Below are 22,663 nucleotides of genomic sequence, written 5' to 3' on the forward strand. Positions count from 1 at the left end.
GGAGATAATATAGAAACCGTTGTTCGTTTTCTGTTAGTTGGTTCTAAATACCCTGTATTACTTTTACCCTCTTGAATGGTTTTACACTGTCTTGTTATGTTTGATAGTATATAAATACTCAAATATTTCAAGGAAAGAGACACTATGGTAACTACTGTTATGTTGGGTTATCCTGTGGTGAAACACTATGTTGCTTAAATCGTTCTGTTCTGACTGTGTTGTTATGTCTTCTTTCATCTTAATCTCCTCCTTTATATATATTTTTTTAAATTAAAAAAGACCATGTAATAAATTTTGGTGAAGGGGAACTTGCCAGGTCAGTGCAAATCATTGTAGAAAACAATATTTTAAATTCATTTACATTTTATAAGCTTAGGCTCCTCACACACACTCTAAAATAGAGAAAGCCAGAAAGGTTAAGCTGTAATAATAGGTACAGTATTCAAAAAAGACTGGAGAGGTTGAGGGGAGTGTGAGTGTGTGAGCAGAGGGGAATACGGTGAGAGAGGGATGGTGGGGAGAGACCTAAGCAGATCCTGAAAGAGGAAACAGGGAAATGGGGCACAATTCAGGACCAGCAAACACTATTTTACCAACAATGTAAAACCACTATTGGTGCTTAGAATCCCAGTATGTTGTGTTAAAATATTAAAATATTATAGAACCTCAGTTACTCCTACTGGTTAGATGCACAGAGATAGATGCAAAGAGAGAAGCAAAAAACAAGTACAAAATAGGAGATGGAAGATCTAACAGACAGGAGAAGGTATAAGCGGGAAAATAATTCAGGTAAGGAGAGGATGAGATCAAAGATGAGAAGTGAGAAAAGAGGTAAGGAGACAGAATCCAACCATTGATCCAAAAAAATCAAGCAAGATTTTGTAATATCTAGAAAATCTCTGTGAAGGAGGCACATGTGAGTTACTACATGGAATGCTTTCCAAGCAACATTTGAACATTTGAATGCATAGGTAGAACAACAGATCCAAATATACAAATTCCTGGCATGCAACCACAGAAACCCCCAAAAGATATAAGAAATCACAAGGACACTCACAACCCCCCACACACACACACATACACACAACCCCAGGGAAACCTACAAAGGCTTAGAAGGTCCTTAAAAACCTCTGCTGACCTCAGAACTCCAGCAGATCTCCCCTGTTTCTGCTACTGACAGGTGGAAACCAGGTTCCCAGCAGAGATTCTGCTGCAGGATCTGTTGTTTGCTCCACCCAGTTTACCTCTGTCAAATTTCTGTGGTCTATGCTCAGTTAGGTCCATGTTCTATCTATGCAGTCTGTCCCCCAGAGATGGCAACTTCACAGGTCCCCTGTGGTCTCACAGATGGTGCTGACTCCAACCTCATGAGCCACTTTGCTGAGTTTCAACTTGACCAGGAAATGAGTGAAGTAAGATAATCTCTATGGATACTCCACTGCATATTTATTACATTCCTAGTAATTTCTTGTCAAGTTGTTTAGCATGACATGCTCTCTCCAGCTTGTATATTTAGTGATATTTATGGCTCTGAAGTAGAAAGCCCTTGTGCAAGTAATTTTGTAGTAATGAAAGGTGTTGGAAGAAGTGTCATGGGTGCAGAGCTCAGCTGTACTGCGGGATGTGACAGAGTGCTTGGTCCCCAGGGCTTTGCAGTATTTTTTCCACCCCAGAACCACATGTCACAGTCACTGCAAGTTCCTGGGGTTGTGAATCACACATTCCTCAATGCTGGTTGCTGAGTCACTAAGCAGCATAGTGACCTTTGTCTTGTTCTTGGAGATATACTGGTCCTCCCTCTGTCACTGCTGTCTTTGTGATTCTGTGGCTCATAGTTGGCTTAGTGCCCTAATCTGAGGAGTCTCTCCCTTGTTAACAGTTTGCTCAGGGCCTCTGTATCTCAGTGAGAGAAGAATCAGGACAGGAGGGCAGTGGGTGATGGTTGCTTATCTGGGCACCAGTGACTCGGGGGCCCTGCTGTCACCCTGGATACCTAGTTTCTACTGTACACAGTCACTTTTAAAGAACAGAATGCATGGGAATATTTCAGAATAGGTGCTTGTACTCTCTCCTGCCAGATTGTTGGGCCGTTTCTCTGAGATCCTAGTTGCTCTCGAGGAGGTAAAACTCACAAGAATGTGAGAGTCCCCTATGACTGGTTAGGTATTAAAGTAGAAGTATAAGTTTAAATGCAAACATTGTAGGCCTTTTATACAATTATGCTTTCAGTGTAATCATTTTGATTATTTCAAGTAAAGTCATTTTTGCATGTTTGTGCTTGAATGTATGTTATGACTTTAATAAAATTCCAGAAATTAGTAAGGAAGCCACCCTCACCACCCTTCACTTTCTGTTCTTTCTTCACCAGAGCATAGGACCATTTTTGTTTAATTTAAAGAGAAAAAAAACAGAAAAAGGATAGAAATAATACGGAATTTCAGAAAAATAAACAGTAAGAAATCACTGGTTGATAAGTTACATATTGTCATCTTAGAAACAGTTGTTCAAGTTACAAAATTAAAGCATACAAAGTGACATTCAAACAAAGATACTGCAAACAGTTCTGCTCAATGATCCAACAAAAACTTAGTAATATGGTTATCGGTCCTACACACTTGTTTTTTATCTTAAAGAGGGTAAGATTAAACATGACAAGAAACAATTTAAAGAAACACAGATTTCAAAGCAAATCCACTGGAGATCTTCACTGTCTATCTTATTGTCTCTAGTTTGCTTCCAAATAGTTGTCCCATCTTCATACACATTGAATACATACTGAACATTATAGAATGAATCAAATCATTACAGGATGATGAAGGCTTTTTAGGTCTTCAAGACGTGATTTTGGGAAAGTCAATAATGACTACCATAATGTTTCTCAGTCTCTTCATAGTAGCTGTCTTCGTCTTTGCATATGCTGAAACTGAACGTAAGAGACTAGACTAATATCACTCTGAACAGTGAATGGTAGTAAGCTAGATTTTATATCATAATGTTTCAGAATTAACAGTGGATTTCTTAGTGTCTTTTCTCTTCAGAGTATCTGTTCATTACATCATATATTATATAGTCTGTTCCCATAAATAGTTTAGAAATTCTTCCCATGTGTGAATCTCTACATGTATATCTATCCTTTCTGTATTATAGGGAAAAACAGATCAAAACAAGACAACAAAACAAATTCCTAGAAAAATATAAAATGAAAAAGGCTTATAAGATCACAATATTAGGTGATCTACAGTAGTTACTATGCTTTCTCTTGTTATTTTCAATGGAATTGTCGACATCATTAGGCATTATATAGATAAGCATAGCATTACATAGCTATTTTTATAAAAACACAACTTTGAAGACATTGTAGGACTTGAAAGCAGTTAATAATCAAAACCAGAATGGATATCATTTACATCTTGCTGTTTTCAGAGTAGTTTCCTCTACTCTTAGGCTTGATACTATCAAGTATACCAAATTTGAATAAAATCAGTCAAGGCAAAATAGCGGTCTAACAAACCAGCTTCAAATAAGATCAGTCCTAGTAAGACAATGTAAGTAATACAGGGTTTCAGTTTAAGTTAATAGGATATTAGGGATAGTTACCATGGTATAACCTGCTATTTGGGGTAGCTGTGCCCTCAAATCTAGTATGAGTAGACAGACTGGAACAAAATATAATCAAAATAAACAGAGTGATAAGACTACTGTGGCTTTTAAATCCTGATACACTTTTAACAATATCCTCTGCCTTCCTTTTTAAGACAATTCCTCACCCTTCCTCTTCTCAGGATGTTTTGTATATTTTGGGTCCCACTAGCTCCTTTAGCTTTTAGACTAGGGGGTCAACCTGTTATCTATCTGAGTGTCGCTGAACCTTTTTACCCCTGAGCTTAATCTTGAGCTGTACTCCTTTACTTACTAAAGCCACAAGGTTTTCCTTCCTTCCAGCTGTGTAGTTCTACACTGCACAAAAGTGTCATAACTTTCCAACCTATCTGTGGCTGCTGGATGAGATGTCCCTATTTCTCTTTGCTTTCCTGTCACATATAGCATTGTTTTCTCATCTTTGACTCTCAGTTTATTAACCCTCTTTCAGACTGAGTATATTTCCTATTCAGAGCATCTCAATGGATCCTGCCTCCTAATCTACTCTGCTTGTGTTTCTTTTTTGTTAGTGTATCAAGGCTATCTATATTAAAGATTATAGCTTACCGTCTCTGCCTCAGTTCTGCTATTCTATTCTTCTGCTATTATTTGTCCACTTTACTCCTTATTTCCATTGTCTGACCCATTCATTGAAGCCTCTCTGCCAGTGTTGCTGGAATCCTGGTATTTTTTCTTCTCTCTCTCTCTCTCTCTCTCTCTCTCTCTCTCTCTCTCTCTCTTCTCTCTCTCTCTCTCTCTGGAATGTCCATCAGTATTTTTTGTAGGGTTGGATTGATGTCCATGAACTCCCACAGTTCTCCTTGTCTTGGAAATATTTTATTTCTCCATTAATTTTGAGAGAGAGAGTTTTTCCAGGTATATCAGTCTTTGGAGGTTATTTTCTTTCAGGGCTTGCACTATTTCCCCCCAGGCTTTTCTTGATTTGAGAGTTTGTGTTAAGAACTCTGTCATTATTTTGATAATTTTTCCTTTGTAGGTAATCTGCTTCTTTTCTCTGGGTGCTTTTAATATTCTGTTCTTGTGGTGGATTTCTGGAACCTTGATTATTATACGTCTGAGTGTAGATCTGTTTTGGTTGTAGGTGGCTGGAATTCTCTATGCCTCATTTATCTGGATATCATTTCTTTTTCCTATGCTTGGGAAGTTTTCCTTAATTATATCTTTGTAAATATGAATAGTCTTTGTAGTTCATTTGTGGTTACTCCTGCTTCTTCGCTCACATTTTTTATTCTTAAGTTATAAATCCTCTTGTCATCTTCTAGCCTTTGAATTTTTTCTTCCTGGTTCCTTGTTATTTTTAAGAGATCTTTTCTTTCATGATCACACATCATAAATCTCTCTTCAAGTTTCAAAAGGATAACTTTAGTTTCTGTCAAGGCATTTTGCCAGCCTTCAATGGAGTTTTTAGTTTCCTGGTAATCTCTTTGGATCTGTTTCATGTATTCTAGATTTTGTTTATATTCTTCATCAAAGATTATCTCTTCCTTTTCTGAGTTCCTCCGTTCTTCCATCTGTGTTCTCTTGGGAAGGGATTATCTTTTCTTTAATTAATATTTTTATATCTTGCCTCACTTGGATCAGAAGTACAGTTTTAAATTTGTCTATGAGGTCACAAAGGTATTTCTTTATGTCCACACTGATGCTGTGTCTAATATTGCATGATTACTGCACTGGTTCTCTTCTGTATTTACCTCTCCTGGGCTTATTTTCCCAGGGTCAGGGGCTGGAGGGTTTTTTTTTTTTTTAATTTCTATCTCTTGTCATGTTTCTGGTTTCTTTCAGACAGGTGTGTCCTTGGGGTCTCTGGCCCTCTCCATATTTCTTAGGGTCATTCTGAAGTGTGCTGACTGGGGTTTTGCTGCCCCCCCCCCAATTTGCTGTTATATGAGGTGCACCCGGGGATGCAGGGATGGTGCAGGCTAGGCTCGAGCCTCTGAGCCAGTCAAACCACAATTTCCTTCAGCAACTTAGGCTGTACCTCGTGGACATCACAGTCATGACCGTTTTGTCCCTGCCTACTGGGCCCCAACCTGCGGCATAACTCAACCCCAGCAGAGCCCACCAGTCCTCTCTGTGCCAGGGGTGGCCAACTGATGCCACTGTGGCACTAGGCTCTGCCCAACTCCAAGATGTCCTCCAGCCAGTGACTGCAGCCATGGGACCCAATCTCCAGCACTCACCAGAAGTCAATGCAGTTTTCCATCTTGGCTCCACCCCATGCTGTGCTGCATCCTTCCACCTTCATATGAACTTTTTGCTTGTGGACTATTTCAGTCTTATCAGTCTTATCTACTGATCATGCAGATACTGAATCTCTTTTCTGCAATGTCTGTCATGCCAAAGCCATTGCAAGTGACAAGGGCTTTAATGGACTGTACTTGATAGGTAGCTGAGGCACCCACGGGATACAGATCCTATTTACAACATTTTGCTCTCAGTGCACCATCTTACTTCTCTTACACAGCCTCTGACAGCTGTCAGTGCTACACCTTAGACAAGTAACAGATGAGAGCAGTGGCCCATCCCAAGCAGTGAGATTGCATTGAGATTCTAACCCTGCTAGAAGAACTTATGGACATTGTACACACTAATGAACTCTAACATCCTCATCTTTTACCCTGCTGATTTTGTGTGTGAAATTTGTCCCTGACCTACTGCCAGTGAACCTGTATGAGCCCCAAAAGTTAAAAAATCTTATAAATCCTGTACTGTAGAGGATGGACTGGCTTGTACATAAGGCACAAATAGATGATTCCACCATTAAGTTGGAGGCTGTGCCTTGACCTGCAAGAGGTGGAGGTCCAGTCTCCAGTGTGGATGGAATAGGAGAGTACATTCTGGGTCATTGCACTATTTTCATTGTATCCCAAAATATTGAAAAAGGAAGTTTAGTAGATCTTCATAATTTTCACATTTTTGTGCAGTTAAATTTAAATTCTTTGGATGTTCATATATAAAGGAATTATAAAATATTCATTATTGAAATTCGAGTCAGCTTTGCAGTCACAAAGGTCCTCTAGAATCTTTTGCAGATATGTGCCCCTTACTATGATGTGACAGTCTTCAGCAGATCCTTGGACCTTTCTCTTTCTGAAATTTCCCTCACTGTCACAGATCTAAATGTCACATTCCCACCTTGGAGGACAAGACCTGCACCACTCACATGTGGAAAGAACAGACATGGACAATGGTGGATCCCCACAGCTCACCCTCTCACCCTGTTTTTCTTCTACATCAGTCCCTGTTCTTACCAGAGTGATGATTAGTTCTTACCTCAGTCTCTGTTCTTACCAGAGGGTTAGAAGCCCAGAAGCTGAGCAGAGAACCTCATTTTGAGAAGTTACTGAAGAATTCTGATCAGTCAAGCAAAGTTTGTGCTCACCTTTATCTTAGTCTTGCAAGCAAAAACCCTCCCTGGGGGAGACTGTACAAATGTCCTGATGGGTGCAAGCATACGGAAAAAAGCAAGAGCACAATGGGAGGCCTCTTATATGAATCAACTGATGCACAACATTTTCCCTGTTTGCAGGAATACCTATAGCTGCAAAGCCCACATTTTCTGCAGTAGTGCTCAGAAGGTCCACACTATAAAAGAAGGATCTGTAGGGGAGACATAGTGCACTCTGTCCTAATCTCCAGCATTCAGATCATGTGGTGTGTATGCAGGTCAGTCTGTGGGAGCAGAAAAGCCACTCTTCTTGATCTCTTCCCTTCACAAGAATGGAAGAGCTCCTGTATCACAAGTATTGATCTTCTGAGTCTTGCACCATAAAGATTATTGTATGGAGCTAGCAAGCAACTTCTGGTGCCTTCTGTAATCAGGAGCTGTAGAAAGTGTTAGAACCATGAAAGGTGTAGGCTTTTCCTGGACCTTGCAATTAAACACCAAAAGGAAGCCAAGTGGAAAGAACTTGGTAGGGGCAAAAATTCTAACTCTTTCATCCATTATTTCTTATGTAAGAGAACATGAAATCTGTAGCAGTTAGGTTTTTTTTTATTTAAAGAGAAAAACAAAACTAAATGAAGCAAAACAGTAAAAGGCTAGAAGTAATACAGAATTTCAAGAGAAAAAATATACAGTAAGAATTCACCAGTTAATAGATCACACATTGTCATCTTACAAACAGCTGTCCAGATTACAAAATTAAAGCATACAAAGTGGACATTAATACAGTGAGATTGCAGTCAGTTCTGTTCAATGATCCAAGAAAACTCAGCAATATGGTTCTCTATACTACACATTTAAATATACTTGCAGTTATATCCTTTAGATCACTTTCCTTCCTCTCTTTTTTATGCTAACAATCACACATTTTGGTTTCCATTACTCCCACAGTTCTTATAACTTTTTCTTTGAAGAGGAAAAGAAAAAAGATTTAAAAAAACAAAAAACAAAACAAGACAGACCAAAGAAAAACCCAATGTGACAAAGCAAAACAGAGTCAGTTAGAACAGGAGGATGGACATAGTATATAATGCAAAATGCAAAAAAAAAAAAAAAAGATTACTAGGTGACCAACAATGGTACCCTTATGCCTCTTGTTATCCTAAAAAGAGTTGCCTATATCAGCTGGTATAAAACAATTGAACAAAACAGTACAGAAGACCAATAAAACCCACATTGGAGAGCTTACAGGACTTCCAAAGAAGATAATAGTCAAACAATAATGGGCATCATAGAATATCTGGCTGCCTTCCAAATGGTTGCCTATACCCTCAAACTTGATACTATTAAGCAAAACACAATATAATAAAATCAGTCAGAATAAGATGTGGAGAACAATACAGGGGTTCAAATCAGGTTAACAGGGAAACAAAGAAGTTACTATAATGCATCACACTATTTTTAATTTAGTTTTCCCTTAGTTAAAAGATACTAAGAAATAAATTAATTTTTAAAAAAATAAAAGAAAAAGGGGGAGATTGAGATTTAAAAAAAAAGAACATATCAATAGAACAACACCGGTCAGAACCGAAAAATTTAAGCATCATTGTGTTTCACCACCAGATAGCCTGACATTAATAGTAGCTACCATACTACTATTAAGTCGGGTTATTTGGTGGTGAAGCACTAGATTGCTGAAACAGTCATGCTTTGACGTCTATTGTTATATTGTTATGTCCTGTTTTATCTCAATCTCTCCCTTATTCTTTAAAAAAATTATTTAGTTATTTCTTATGTTTGTTTTAATTAAGGGGAAAATTTAAAAAATTAGGATATATAATAGTAACTCTTTTTGATTTCCTATTAACTTGTTTTGAAGTCCTCTAATACTCCCACGATCTTGTTTTGACTGATTAGACTCTGTTCCATTCTGTATGATAGTATCAAGTCTGAGGGTATAGGCAACTACTTTGAAGGCAATAAGATTCACTAAGATGCCCATTCTGGTTTGACTATTGTCTCCTTTGGAGGTCCTGTAATGTTTACAATGCCTAAGTTTTATTGGTCTTGTTCTCTACTGTTTTGTCCAACTTTATAATATCTAATGAGATAGACAATTCTTTTTAAGGAAACAAGAGACAACGTTGATAACCATTGTTGATAACCTTGCACTCTGTTCTACATCATGTGCTACGTCTATCCTTGGTTTTGACTGACAGCTTTGTTTTGCCATATTTGACTTTATTCTCTCCCCCCCAAAAAAGTAATAAGAACTAAGGAGTAATAAAATCCAAAATGTGTAAATTTTGTTATAAAAAAGAGAGGGGGAAAAAAGAGCTCTAAAGGATATAACAGCAAGTGTGTTTAAGGGTGTTAAATAGCTGACTATATTAATGTTTTTGGATCACTGAACACAGCTGTTTGCAGTCTCCCTGTTTGAATGTCCACTTTGTATTCTTTGATACTGTGATTTGAGCAACTATTTCCAAGATGATAATATGTAATCTATTAACAGGTGATTTCTTACGGTTATGTTTTTTTTTTTGTAGTTCTGTATTACGTGTACCCTTACACCGCTTTGTTTTGTTTTGTGTTTTTCTCTTTTTCTTCTTAAATAAAATAAAAAAAAATAGTAGTTACCATAGTGACTCTTTTCCTTGAAATATTTGAGTCCAACTTTGTATACTGTAGCATCAAACTTATGAAGACAGTGTGAAACCGTTCAAGAGAATGAAATTATTGCAGGGTGTTTAGAACCAGCTAACAGAAACCGAACATCAGTTACTATATCATCTCTGCCTATAAAAAATTTGCTTATACTATTGCATACACTAAAATATAATAAGATACAACATGTTAGAACCAATGGAAACAAATGAACAACAACTTGATGGGGCTTCAAAACAGGATGATATTAAATCAGCACTAGCTATTACGCTCTTATTTTCTTCAAAATAGTTATTTGTAGTATCACAGACAATAAAATAAAACAACCCAGATTAAAACCATCCCAATTAATGAGTGAAAACATTATATGGCTTCAAACCAGTGTGACTGGGAATCATGATTACCACGTACTTTCATGTATTCTTATCATTTCTTACACTAGGGAAACTATTCGGTGTTTATACATGTGGGTTTGATTTATTTCACTTATGAGTATGATCTCAAGCTGTGTCCATTTATTTACTCAGCTGAGTAGTACTGAGTAGTACTTGTGTATAAAAATACCAAAACTTTTTTATCCATTCCTCAGTTGATGGACACTTAGGTTGTTTCCAAGATCTGGCTATTACAAATTGTGTTGCTATAAACATAGGTGCACATATATCACTGTGGTATGATGTAGCAGTTAGTTTTTATAATCTAGTGAGTATCTTATCATACTCATCTCTTTCTCTCTGTTTCAGATTCATCAAAACATTTTGAAGGAAAGATTTCCCTGGAGATCATTGCACAAAAACATGAGGAACAATTTTGCTTTCATTTTATTTTTCTGTAAAACAGAGAAAAATGCTTTCTCTACCAACTCATTCTTTTCATGGATTTTGGGGAACCATAGTCATAAGTTCACAGAGCATAATGAGATCCCAAACATCATCAGAGTCTAGCATTTAATATTTCAGGAGAATACACTTATATGACTGACATTTTCCGGGGCATCTACACAAGGTGGTTACTATGGACAAAGTGCTGGGTCAGAGCTGCTCAGGGACTTTCATTAGGACTTATGACCCCAGTGCTGGGAGAGATCAACCTGTGTTGCTCTCAGTCCATAACCATGTCATAGTTTTCTACGACAGTGCTGGTTATCAACACACCCAGTGTGTACTGTGGAACTTCAATTTGTGGTAGAATAAGTAAAAAGTATTGTCATGTCACCTTTAAGTATACATAAAAATAAAACAAAAGATGGATTTTTATTTTTAGAAGTCTGTATTTGAGAAGTAGTCATGTTAACATGATTTTTCTAGTTGCTTGGGACTTTATTATTTATTCTCTATCAATTTGAATTGAGTAAGTACTAGTAAATGAAGTGAAAGAAATTTGTGCTCATTAACATAATAACAAAGTCAAATCTAAAGAAAGACAGAAAATAATAACTTGTTAAGACTGGAATTTTGCACATTTGCTCATCTTTCATATCGTTGACTGTGGATCTAAGGACTTTCCTTAAACCATTTGTTATTCTTCTCATTCATAGTAGAGAATCTGAGTAGTTCTAAATGAAACTTGACTCAAATGATGAGCTTAATATTTTATAGATGTGGAAAAATATTGCAGAAAATGATCCATTCAAAACAATGAATGGTTGAATCAAACTGATTAAATGGAAAAATTATACTGCATTTAGATTGCCAATAATTGTTCTGGAATGATGATAAAATTTTTGTATCAGTTTAACAATTTTCCTTTGACATAATATTGCCTGAAATGCCAATTACAGACATTTGCCCAATCTTTTCTGAACTATCTAAGTTTCTTGTATTTCATATGCTATCAATTATGAAATACATTTTCACAATTCCTGCATTTAAAGTCTGGGCAGAACTTTTGTCCTCTGTAATTTCTATTATTTTTCATTCATATTAGATTACACATTTGATTTTGTATATTAGAAAACTCTGACTTTGTGGTGTACTGGACCTTGAAAAATAAATCCCTGAGAATTTAGGATGGCCTTGCCCTTCATGAGAGAGTTTTCCACTTGAGCATCTCATCTGTAAGGCTATCTTACACTGATTTCAAAGTGGACAAACCCTACACCAGGTATTTTGGGAGAAAACATTCTTAGCAGTTTTGGCCTGCTGTCATTATTTTCCAAAGGGATCTTGTTTTATTCTCTCTCTATTTCTTAGCTTACTGAGAGCCTTGTTTTATGTTTCTAATGTGGGAAGGACAGGTTGCAGTTTCCCTTCAGTTCACAATTCTGATCCTCAGGTTAAATCAGGGTCCCAAGGGATTCAAAGAATGAATTCTTAACTTGTGCTGTCAGAGCCCCTCCAAAGGGCTCCTAGCCCAGCCTGGCCAGGGACTTGTGTTGATCCACCTGCCTCGGCCTCCTGAGTGCAGGGATGATAAGGGTATGTCTGTGTAGTCTGCCCCGTTTCACAACAGAAAAAAATGAGTCACAGTGTCATGAAGCAACAGGTCCAGTCAGGTCCAACCTAGTGCAGTGAGTTCCACTGTTATGCTCCCCTGGGTCTGGGCAGGGGAGGGAGCCTGGGCTGTGCTCAGTGGGACTTTGGCTTTGGCCTCAGCTCTGGTTCTTAGATAAGGACTGGGCTCCTCCCAGGCTGCTTTTTCTTTCCTCCTCTCACCACCTTCCTGTTTAGGTTCCTCGGTGGAGTGACTGCATCTTTTTCCATCTTTCAGCAGGGTAACAACTTTCCTACAGGGCCAATTTGTGCTCGCCTAGCCCAGTGCGCCCCTGAGGACAAAGTCTGTTGTTAATAAAATGGAACTACCCACGATGCACCCTGCAGGGTGGCCCTCACCTGTAATCTCAGCACTTCTGGAGGCTGAGGGAGGAGGCTGCACCAGTTCCAATCCAACCTGGATAAACTAGCAAAACCCAATCTCAAACAAAAAGATAAAAACAGACCTGGTGATGCCGCTCAATGCCAAGGTGCTGGTTCAGGGCGTGGTAGTTGTCAGATGAGAGGGCTGAGGCCTCCTCCCACTCCACCCTAGTTGTTGCAGGTGCCTGGCTCAGTACACAGGAGAGAACCTGAGGGCTTTACCTTTAAACGTGATGGTGGCAGGGGAGCCAGGCAGGGGCCAAAGCAGCTGGGCGGAAGGCCAGTGACACCCTGAGGCCCTTGGTCCATCCCCAGTCCCTGCTCTGGGCCACCGTGCCGTGGTGCCCTCACTTGACCTTTGGGCCCCAGAAGGACCTCAGTGGGGGTGGGGCTCCAGGACAAGAAGTCCCTGGGTGTTTGCTCATGTGTCCTTACTGTGAAGTGAAGCCTATGTTCCTGTGTTCCAGAGACTGAGCTGTGGGTGGATTTCAGGGACATTATTCAGGGTTCCCTACCAAGTGACATCATGAGTACATACCAACGCAGTTCTGCTACTCTCTCTAACTCATTATCTCATCCTAGAGGACATTTGGAGTCATGCACTGCATTCTTGATCACATTAGAACAATCTCCAACACTAGCAGAGCCCCAGAAGCCTGGTGGGCCCTCTCACAAGAATTTGTCTTTCACTCACTACAACACACTGTTGTAGAATGTCTGGACTTTTTTTTCTGCTAGGTGACAAAGACCCATTTCTCCCAACTGCTTTTGGATCCAAAAGGAAACACAGAAACCATCTAGGAAGCATGAATTTATGTAGCAGGAAAAGCACGGTGTGTGCTTTGGGGAGAGTAAGTGATAACGTGTAAATGAGCCCACAAAGAAATAAATGAGGTTTGTAATGACTACAGCCGCAAATTAGCTCAGACCAAACACAATGAAGGCACTTAAATATCTTGGAGGGAATTTCTGACTTATTCACAAATCTGTATTTGAGTAAGATGCCACCACCTGTAATGGAGACGTGGAAAGCAGATTAAAGGAGAGAGATGCAAAAGGCAGGGAAGCAGCCAGGAGGCCGTGCAACAGTCCACCACCGATGCACTGTGGACATGAACATACACTTCAATCCAGTAAGACAGTTCTACCTCAGAAATGGTTTTTTTCATAGAAAGAGTACATGGAAGTGCACATTTTTTAACACATCAATCATCATCTTTGCAGAATTCTGGTATTTCAATTCTAGTTCATTGTTACCTTCTTCTAGCAGCACAAACTGCTGTCTGAGGTCGTGTATCTCTGTGCAGTGCTTCATTTCCAAGTTGCTCCTCCAACACTTTGACCTGTTGCTGGTGCTGAATTCTCTCTTCAAGTTGCGTGATGAGTTTTACATTTTCAATTTAACGCTTTCAAAATCTGCTGGTGAGAGACCATGCTCTGTTGAAGAAGGCAGCTTTGAAAGTTTAGTTCATTTTGTTCTAGGAACGTCTCCTATGGAAATGACTCTGCTTTCTTTGGAGGTCCTTCTCGTGCTCCAGGTCTCCTAGCATCTCCTTCTATTCTTCTACTGCTAATGCAGACACTTGACTGCATTTTTCTAAGACTTTTCTCTGTTCAGGAACTTCTGAAAGTAAAACAGCCTTTCCTTGATAAACGTTATTTACTTCTTCTGTTACTTCCACAAGTTTGCTCTTGAGATTTTGCAGCTCAGTGGCAAATACCTTCTTTTCTCCTGGGCAGGCAAGATTTGAACTGGAAGTTCTTTGGTGCGCTTGTGCCACCACTGAGACACAGGTCTCGGTAGCTCTGGCCATGTCTGCGGTGGCATCTTCATCATCAGTGCTTCTCAGCTCCATTATTACATCTGGTCCCTGCTTGGCCAGGTGTGACATGCTGATTCTCATCAATGTTTGATTTTTTTTCATTTATCTTTGTTGCCTGAGCTTCAGTGTTTTCTTTCCCATTCGTTGTTGCAGTATCTAATATATATTTTAGATCTCATTACTTTGTTTTTTTACTCTAACAATGTGATACTTACAAATGAGTCTGATTTATTTCACTTACAAGGAGAGTCTCTAGTTGCCTCCATTTGCCTATAAAAGCCTTAAGATCATCCGTTTTTATAGCTGCGTAATATTCAAGCCCTCCAAATACAAAGATCTTCTCCAAAAATGGACATCAGAGATGAGCACACATTTCTCAGATGAAGATATACAAATGGCAAATAAATACATCACTGGTCATTTGAAAAATGAAATTAAAACAGCACTGAGATTTCATCTCACTCTAAAAAGAATGGCTGCCATCAAGAAATCAACTGATAACAAATTTTGGGGAGGCTGTGAAGGAAAAAAGAACACTTCTCCACTGTTGGTGGGAGTATAGACTGGTGCAGCCATGATGCAAATCAGTGCTGAGATGCCTCAGAAGATGAGGATTCGAAGTTCTATTTAATCCAGCTATTCCCATCTTGCATATTTTCCCAGAAAAAATGAAAAGGTCATGTCACAGTGATATATGTGCACCTATGTTTATAGCAGCTCAATTTGTAATAGCTAAATCTTGGAAACAATGAAAATGCCCATCAAGCACAGAGTAGATGAAAAAGATGTGGTAATTGTATATAATGGAATATTACTAAGCCCTTAAAAAGAATGGCTATAGGGAACTTTAATCATAGTATGTTGTCAATGCATTAAAAATCCATTTAGTATAAAGTCTCTCAGAAACAAAGACAAACTGCTTCTTTATAAAACACTTTAAAATGTTAAAACATTTATTTATTTATTTATTTTTTGTAATTGGGAATTGAGGTTTAAAACTCTTAACCAGAAATTACTTTTACAAAAATCTCAAAACTAGTTGTTCTTTTCTTCGAAACTTGAAGTATAATCAGGTTTCTGGGGAGAGGAGAATCAGGCAAGTATAATAATGGAGATTTTTAAGGGAGGGAATCGGAATGAAAAATACAAGAGGAATTAAGATACATCATGTACAAGTACAAGTTTCCAATGGTGAATGTGATCATTATGCAAATCTAACTTGTATCAATAAACTTAATTTCTAGAAAAACATCAACTCAGTGATAAAAATTTCACAATATTCAGCATCAAATCATTATATACACTAGGCATAAGAGTTCTTCCTTTGCATGACTGTAACCTGGGGCATAAGCAAAGACATTAAAATATTATCCGTATTTTCAATATTTCATATTTTCTTTTTTTATTTAAAGAGAGAACAAGAAAGGACATAAAAAATGCAGTAAAAGGGTACAAATAACACAAAATTTCTAGAAAAAATATATACAGTACTAAATCACCAGTTAATAGGCTACCCATTATCTTCCCAGAAACAGTTGTCCATATCACTAAATTAAAGCATATAAAGTGAACATTCATACAGTGGAATTGGAGACAGTTCCGTTCAATGATCCAACAAAAGCTCAGTTATATGGTTTTCCGTCCTATACTCTCAAACATACCTGCAATTATATACCTTAGTCCACCTTATTTTCCTCTTTTTTACAGTAATAATTAGACTTTTAGGGTTTTATTACTCTCACGGTTCTTAATAAATTTTTGAAGAGAATAAAAACAAATGTGACTAAGCAAAACAGAGTCAGTTAGAACAGAAGGGTGGGCATAGCACGTGATGCAAAAATAGAATACCAGGTGATCAAAAGTGGTTACCATTGTGCCTGTTGCTATTTTTAAATTGAGTTGTCTATATCATCAGGTATAATAGAATTGATCAAAACAATACCGAACAAAACCAATAAAATCTACACTGAGGACCTTACAGGACTTCAAAAAAAAGGATGATAATCAATCCATATTGGGCATCATAGTATATCTTATTAACTTCAAAGTGATTGCCTATACCCTCAAACTTGATGCTATCAAACAAAATAGAATATATAATAATCAGACAGAACAAGATGGGAAGAGTGATACTGGGGTTCAAGTCAGGTTAATAGGACAACAAAAAACTTACTATACTATGTCCCGTTATTCTTTAATTTAGTTTTCCCTTAATTAAAAAAAATGAGAGAAAATAGATTAATTTAAAAATAGGGGGAAGATTGAGATAAGAGAGGACATTGTAATAGAACAACGCAGGGCAGAACCGAGCAATTCAAGCATCATTGTGTTTCATCAAAAGATAATCTAACATAATAGTAGTCACCATAGTGCCTCTTTCCTTAAATTATTTGAGTGTAACTTCGCGTGCTATAGTATCAAGCGTATCTAGACAGTGTGAAGCCTTTCAAGAGAATGCAAGAATTACAGGGTATTTAGAACCTGCTAAGAGAAAACAAACAATGGTTTCTATATTATCTTTTTGCCTATAAAGAGTTTTGTTTATACTATAGTATATAGTGAAATATAGTAAGATACATGTTAAAACCAGTGGAAACAAATGTATTACAGCTTGATGGGACTTTAAAACAAGACGATATTAAATCAGCACTAGCTTTTATGTTGTGTTGTTTTCTTCAAAATAGCTATTCGTGCTATCATAGATAGTAAAATCGAACAACCCAAGTTAAAACCATTGCGGTTAATGAGTGAAAACATTATATGCCTTCAAACCAATATGATTGGGAATCATGATTACCACATACTTCTATGTATTCTTATCATTTCTTACACTAGGGAAAGTATTCGGTATTTGTACATATGAGTTTGATTTATTTCATTTATGATTATGGGCTCAAGCTGCCTCCATTTATTTATAAAGGTCTCAATGCAGTCATTCTTTATAGCTGAGTAGCACTCCATTGTATAAAAATACCACAACTTTTTTATCCATTCTTCAGTTGATGGACATTTAGGTTGTTTCCAAGATCTGGCTATTACAAATTGTGCTACTATAAACATGGGTGCACATATATCACTGTGGTATGATACTTTCAGTTCTTCTGGGAATATGCCTAGAAGTGGTATAGTTGGGTCATATGGGGCTTCCAGTCCTAGTTTTCTGAGAAATCTCCAGACTGACCTCCACAATGGTTGCACTAGTCTACACTCCCACCAACAGTTCAGGAGAGTTCCTTTTTCTCCACAGCCTCTCCAGCATTTGTTGTTGTTGGGTTTATTTATCTCGGCCATTCTTTCAGGAGTGAGATGAAATCTCAGTGTAGTTTCGATTTGCATTTCTCTAATGACCAATGATGATGAACATTTTTTCATACATTTATTTGCCATTTGTATTTCTTCATCTGAGAATTGTTTATTCATCTCAGATGCCCATTTTTGGATTGAGTCTTTGAATTTTGGGGGTCTGATTTTTTTTAATTCTTTGTATGTTTTAGACAGAAATCCTTTGTCTGAGGGTCAGTTCACTAAGATTTTTTCCCAGTTTGTGGGTTTTCTTCTCACCACACTGGAGACTTCTTCTGACATGCAGAAACTTTTTAATAAAAGGTGATCCCAGTTACTGATTCTGGGAAGTATTTCCCGTGCGGTTTGATTCCTGTTCATGAATTCTCTACCTACTCCTATATCTTCAAGGTTTTTACCCAAGTTGTCTTCCAATAGATTTAGTGTTTCTGTTTTAATATTCAGATCTTTGATCCATTTAGATTTTATTTTAGTACATGGTGATAGACATGGGTCTAGTTTTAGCTTTCAACATATGGAGAGCCAGTTTTTCCAGCATCATTTATTAAAGAGACTGTCGTGCTCCCAGTGAACCTGTTTGGCCCCTTTATCAAAGATAAGGTGGTTGAATGTGTTTGCAGTTGTGGTTGTATCTTCTAATCTATTCCACTGATCTTCAGCTCTGTTTTGGTTCCAGTACCATGTTGATTTTACTACAGTTGCTTTGTAGTATAGTTTCAAATCAGGGATTGTGATACCTCCTGCCTTGCCTTTGCTGCTTAGAACTGTCCTTATTATTCTAGGTCTCTTCTCACTCCAGATGAATTTTAGGAGTGATTTCTTGAGTTCTATGAGGTATGTTGATGGTATTTTTATCAGAATTGCATTGAATCTGTATAAAAGTTTTGGGAGAATGGCCATTTTCACAATATTTATTCTCCCTATCCATGAGCAAGGGATGTTTTTCTATTTTCGGAGATCGTCTTCAATTTCATTTTTCAGTGCAATATAATTTTCCTTGTACAGGTCTTTCACTTCTTTTGTGAGAGTAATTCCTAAATATTTAATTTTTTTGGTTGCTAGTGTGAAGGGTGTGGCTTCTCTTATTTCTCTTTTTGTGACTTTGTTGTTAGTATATAGGAATGCTATTTATTTTTGAGTATTGATTTTAGAGCCAGCTACATTACTAAATTTATTTATTATATCTAGCAGTCTTTCAATTTAGTTTTTGTGGATCTTCTATATAGAGTATCGTGTCATCTGCAAATAATGATAGCTTAACTTCTTCTTTTCCTATCTTTATGCCTTTTATTTCTCTCTCTTGTCTAATTGCTCTGGCTAGTATTTCCAGTACCATATTAAATAGGAGAGGTGATAAGTGACATCCTTGTCTTGTGCCTGATTTTAAAGTAAAGGCTTTCAATTTTTGGCCATTTAGTATGATGCTGGCTGTTGGTTTGTCATAAATGGCCTTTATTATATTGAGGTAAAGACCATCTATTCCAATTTTCTGTAAAGTTCTTATCATGAATGAATGTGGGACCTTATCAAAAGCTTTTTCTGCATCTATAGAAATGATCATGTGTTTCTTACTTTTGGTTCTATTGAATTGGTGTATTACATTTATTGATTTACATATATTGAACCATCCCTGCATGCCTGAGATGAATCCCACTTGGTCATGATGTATGATCTTCTTGATGATTTGCTGCATCCTATTTGCTAATATTTTATTGAGGATTTTTGCATCTGTGTTCATTAGGGAGATTGGTCTGTAGTTCTCTTTTTTAGTTGGGTCTTTCTCAGGTTTTGGTACTAGAGTAACATTTGCTTCCAGGAATGACTTAGGAAGGATTGCTTCCCTTTCAGTTTCATTGAAGAGTTTGAGGAGTGTTGGCATTAGGTCTTCTTTGTATTTCTTGTAGAATTCTGCAGTGAATCCTTCTGGGCCTGGACTCTTCTTTGTAGGTAAGGATTTAATTACTTTTTATTTCATTAATAGAAATTGGGTTATTCAGTAGTTTTACATCTTTGTGACCTAGCTTTGGTACTTCGTATGCTTCTAGGAATCTGTCTATTTCCTCTGTGTTATCAAACCTTTGAGAGTAGAGGTTTTTGAAATAGGTGTTGATGATTTTCTGTATTTCTATGGGGTCTGTAGTGATTGCTCATATTTCATTCCTTATTGCATGAATTTGAGCTTTCTCTTCCCTTTTTTTAATAAGGTTGATGAGGGGCTTATCAATTTTATTTATTCTTTCAAAGAACCAACTCTTTAATTCATTGATTTTTTGGGTTGTTTTTTTAGTCTCTATTGCATTGATTTCTGCTCTGATTTTTATAATTTCTTCTCTTCTTTTGGCTTTAGGCTTGACTTGCTCTTCTTTTTCTAGATGTTTGAGGTGTAACATCAGGTTATTTATTTGTATTCATTCTGTTTTCCTGATGTGTGAACTCAGTGGTATAAATTTTCCTCTGAGGACAGCTTTCATTGCATCCCACAGAATCCGGTAAGTTGTATTTGTGTTTTTATTTTCTTGTAGGTAGTGTTTAATTTCTTCTTTGATTTCCTCTATGACCCACTGATTACTCAAGAGTGTGTTATTCAGTTTCCACATGTTTGTGGGAATTTTGTAGTATCTTTTATCATTAATTTCTAATTTCATAGTGCTATGGTCTGATAGCATGCAAGGGATGATTTCAACCCTTTTATATTTTTTAGATATGTTTTGTGAATTAATATGTAATCTGTTTTAGAAAATGACCAATGTACTGCTAAGAAGAATGTGTATTCTGTTGTTGTTGAGTGGAAATCTCTGTATATGTCTATTAAGTCCATTTGTTCACAGGTGCAATTCAGTTCTTTTATTTCTTTGCTGATTTTCTGTCTGGTTGATCTGCTATGTGTCTGGGTGTAGTTTTATTTTGGTTATGGCTATTTGGAGTTCTATATGCTTCGCTGATCTTGATATCGATTTCCAGTCTCGTGTTTGGGAAATTTTCAGCTATTACTTCTCTAAATATCCTCTTGACATCCTTTATGTTGTTCCCTTCTTTTTCATTTATCCCTATTAACCTTATGTTGTTTTTTTTTTTTGCATCATCTTGCAGGTGTTGAATTGTTATTTCCTGATTTCTTGTTATTTTTAAAAGATCTTTCCTTTCCTGTTCACTGGCTGAAATCTTGTTTTCAAGGTCTGAAATTCTATCTTCACATCCATTGAGGCGGTTTTTACAACTTTCGATGGAGTTTTTGATTTCCTGTATATCTCTTTGCATCTGCTTTATATATTCTGTGTGTTTCTTATATTGTTCATCCAGGGATTCTATTTTTTTGTTTATCTCCTCAAGTTTTTTAACTGTGTCTTCTTTAGATATGTTCAGCATCTCCTTCATTCTTTTATCATTTCTTCTTTTACCTGAGAGATTATTTCTAGTTTGATTTCCTTTAAGGCTTCCCAGAGTTGCTTCTTTATTTCAGTTTCTATTATTTCAGGTATTTCAGGTTATGTGTCATATATTTTCTTCTATGCACATGGCTCCTAGGCTTTCTTGGGATGGGCTGGATGTTTGAGACTGCATTTTGGTCTTTCATTTTGTCATTTTCCTATATTTTTGCGCTTCAAGTTTTGTTCCAAGTGAGGTAGAGAGGTCAGCCAGGCTGGGACAGAGGTCCCTCCTCCCTCCTTACTCACTAATTTCGACAGGAAGCGGAATCCTGGGCCCCAGGCAAAGAAAACAGTTCGCCCTGCCTGGGGCGGGGTTCCCTGCCTCCACTGGTCTTAAGGGACCAACAGTGAGCTGGAGGAGCCCGGCCTGCAGGCGAAGAGGAGAATTCCCCATATTTTCAATATTCATATTTTCAAATTGTTAGAATGATTTACTTTTGTAGATTAAAAAGGGAATTACTGAAAAATAACTAAATGGGACTTCTACATGCAAAGTATAATAATTGATATAGGCAAATACATATTGAATAAGAATATCAGATGACACACTACTGACAAAGTAAATATGACTGAATTCTACATAACACATGAGTGAATACTAAAAATAAAACCAGCTAAACCATTAAATGTTGAAAAAGAAATAAATTCTTCCACAATGATCTGTAAAAAATAGCAAATTGAAATCTAAGTGGAGAGAAGAGACTATGTAAACAAAATTATTAGAAAAAAATTAGGTAACATTTTTCAAAATTTACTTTTTGAAACATTATAATATGGGAGATATAAGAAGGTAAACCATCACCTCAAGCTAAATACATAGGAAAAAATAATCCCAAAACACCACACAATCAACCTGACGAAACCCCATAATTAACAAAACAAGCAGATAAAGAATGATAATTAAAAACAGTGGAAGAAAGTTGCATTTCTGGCAGAAATGATATGCATTCTAATGTATTTTCTTGTGTCTTCCTAAACTGTACAAACAAAAAAAATCTTTGGTTAATGATATTGTAATACAAAATATTGCATAATGTTATCTGAGAAATCATTCTTTCTTATACTGTTAATTTGTGATAGTCTACTGAATGTAAGACCCAACTTACAAAGAGATACTTTGGCTCATGGCTTTGGAGAGTGCAATCCTGGGTTAGGCAGTGCCCTGGCTTTGGACCTCTACTGGCTCCAGGTGACAGGGGTGAGGAGTGTGTGGCAGAGCAACCTGCTCAGTCTGTGAAGAGGAAACATCATATGTTTGGTGATGGACCTTCCCCTTCTAAGACGTGATCACAAGGATCTAAAGGTTGTCACCATGGCAACAGTACCTCCTGGAGTTTCCTCATCTCTCAGTGGCCCTACTCTGAGACCTGTAAGGCACATTTGTGTTCTAAACTACAGCAGTAGTACCCATCATAACTGTGTTTGTGTGTGTGTGTATGTAAGTGTGTACTTGTGTGTGTATGACACTTACAAGGTGTGAAAAAATACATTATAAGTATTAAATAAAAATATGTTGCTGTTATAGATGCATTACCTTTCTTC

At 37.2% G+C, this 22,663-nt stretch overlaps 1 pseudogene; it reads right to left on the reverse strand.

The window, feature by feature from the left end:
* Positions 1-13,732: 13,732 nt before the first annotated feature.
* LOC100727794 (shootin-1-like) lies at positions 13,733-21,515 on the reverse strand (annotated as a pseudogene).
* Between the last annotated feature and the right edge of the window lie 1,148 nt (positions 21,516-22,663).

Source organism: Cavia porcellus, unplaced genomic scaffold (assembly GCF_034190915.1).
Source record: "Cavia porcellus strain 051 isolate PalLab524CR breed Dunkin Hartley unplaced genomic scaffold, mCavPor4.1 scaffold_26, whole genome shotgun sequence".
In the NCBI taxonomy this organism is placed as follows: Eukaryota; Metazoa; Chordata; class Mammalia; order Rodentia; family Caviidae; genus Cavia; species Cavia porcellus.